A 2,805-nucleotide genomic window follows, 5' to 3' on the forward strand; every position below is an offset into this window, starting at 1 on the left:
CACCTGCACTGTTTTTTCTAATTCTATCTCATGGTTGTTAGTTATATTTTCATGAGTATCATGAGATCTTTCATCTGTTATATTTTCAGATATTTGATAATTACTTACTTCAGACGTTAGGTCATGAGGATTTGGGATTGTAGTACTTGGGCCACTGAATTGGTATGGTATTGGTGACTCATCTTGGGTACTATGATCAACTTCTTCTAATGACGGTACCCATTGTAACCAATTCAGTAGGTCATACTCTTTCTCCCCCGGACCATTGTGTTTGGAATTATAGAAAAATTCCGTTTCAAGAAAGTCACAATTCATGGTGGTATACATATGACGCCTCTTTGGACTGTAGCATCTGTAGCCTTTCTGATTGATTCCATATCCCATAAAAACACATTTTTCAGCACACGGTTCAAGTTTGGTTCGATTGGTTTTAGGTATATGTACAAAAACAGAGGAACCAAAGATTCATGGTTTCAAAGTGAAAGGGGCAGGTAGTTTAGTGAATTCATATAGGGCTTGAAGAGGAGTTTTGAGGTTAAGGGCTTTGGTTGGTAGCCGATTGATAAGGTAAGTAGCGGTAGCAACGTCTTCAGGTGAAAAAAAAAGTAGGAACTTGAGACTTAATTAGGAGGGCATGAGTTATTTCTAAGAGAATACGGTTTTTTCGCTCAACGGTACCATTTTGTTCAGGCGTATGTGAACATGAAGTCTGATGGATTAATCCTTTTTCTTGACAAAAAACTTTCATCGAGGTATTAACAAATTCACCTCCACTGTCAGACCGAAGGATCTGTATATTCTTTTGAAATTGAGTTTGAATCATGGTATAAAACATTTTAAATTTATCGGGGACTTCAGACTTGTGTTTTAAGAAGTAAATCCATGTCATACGTGTGCAATCATCAACAAAGACTAAAAAACAACGAAAGTTTTGCCCCCCAATGACCTCTGCGGGTCCCCAAACATCTAAATGAATCATTGAGAAAGGTGAATCGACTTTCGTGTTATTTGGGCTAAAGGAATGTCTATGGCTCTTAGCTAAGGCACAAACTTCACACGTAAACACTTTATTTGTAGGATATAGTTTAGAAAATAAAAGATTTAAATACCCGATAGATACGTGCCCCAAACGTCTATGCCACAACCAAGCTTCCCTATCAGTAGTTCCGTGAGCCAGCATCACAGTACCTCCTTGAGTCACTTCGTCCACGTAGTACAATCCTTGTCGCTCAGATCACTCTCGTCTTGATGTCTTGTAAAATACAAAAGGTAGGGTGCATTAAAACTGTACAGTTTAGTTCTTTTGTCACATGACTAATGGATAATAGTTTATGTGACAATGATGGAACATGAAGGCAATTTGAGAGTTTTAAGGTTGATGAAATCTCAATTGTACCACCTTTTTCCACATCCATTACCCTGTCGTTTGCCGTTTTTATATAAGTTTTTGTGGGTATGGATGATAAGGTAAGATCTGATAGATCATATGTCATAGTGTCGGTTGCACCACAATCGAAAATCCATGATTTATCTTGCTTTTTATAAAAGCTTTGAGCCATATTTGCCTCTCCATTATGTTCAAGGGCTGTTTTGCAATTATTAAAAGCTTCTTTAATAAAACTATTAAATGTGCCATTTTGTGATATTAATCAGGGGATAAATTAAAAATATTATGTTTTAAGAGAAATGGGTCTGAGGACTTTTGCCCAAACCCCTTACCTAACGACGCCGGCCATGATTCATTTGCGGTTGCCATGTTGCCGAGACCTCCATCAATCTGGTCATCGTTGTTGTTTCCGGTGGTGTTATCACTGTCTATGGCGGTGGCGAAGTTGTTTCCGATAGTTCGATCACTTTCGACGGCGGTGACGACGTTGTTTCCGACGTTGTCGGTGGCACTATCATTTTCTTTGACTGGTACATTTTCTTGCTTTTAGTTACCGGTGATGATGGCAGTAGTGTCACCGAATCCTTCTTCTATGATTTGACCGCCGGTAATGGTGGTAGTAACGCCGCCCACGCCGGTGGTTGCATCCCCTATACTTGATTTACTGGTTTGGTTGGAAAATTTTGGTTTTTGAGGTTGTAAATTAAGGTTATTCGCAAGTTGGATCAGTGTATCTGAACCCGGGTTACCGTCGTCGGACATGGCAGCCCTTTTTGGTTTGGAAATCGAACAAATATAAAATTGTAGGGATGTAAGATATGAGCAGGTTTGATCCTAGAACCCAAAACACTGCTTTGATACCATGTTTTCACTAGGAATCAAATAATATTGAATTGTAATATGAACTTTGTGTTCTGATCTTGTTGATATATCTTACAAAAGAAGGAAAAATACATAATAAATAGGCAGCTCTATTGGCTTAACCATGGAAATACAATAAAAAAAGATTATGGATCCCTTGATTTTGGCTGCAACGGTCTTCTTCTTTGCTGGCATTGACTTGTGCAATCTCTAAGTAAGGAAATAAGGTAAAGGCAAATATTATGTATTATTTTATTTATTTTGGTTTTCTAACAAGAAGATGATGAGTATACGGGGGCAAATGTTGATCAAACCGATGAGCCAATTGGGGACTCATCAGATAGTTCCTTGTCAGATCCTTCAAGTCCAACAAGTGGTGGTACTTATGATGGTAACAGCAATGAAAGTCCTTCAGGTACACCACTAGCCTCTCGTACCCGTGATGACTCGAGTTCTTCCGATTCAAAAAATAGAACACTGAGAACACGTTCCCTTGATGATGTGTACACTCATACACATGTTATCGAGGAAGATGTGTATGGTTCATGTCAACTTTC

Source organism: Bidens hawaiensis, unplaced genomic scaffold (genome assembly GCF_021521415.1).
Source record: "Bidens hawaiensis isolate Kalapana, Puna unplaced genomic scaffold, B.hawaiensis_p1.1 tig00023052_1, whole genome shotgun sequence".
NCBI classification, from domain to species: domain Eukaryota; kingdom Viridiplantae; phylum Streptophyta; class Magnoliopsida; order Asterales; family Asteraceae; genus Bidens; species Bidens hawaiensis.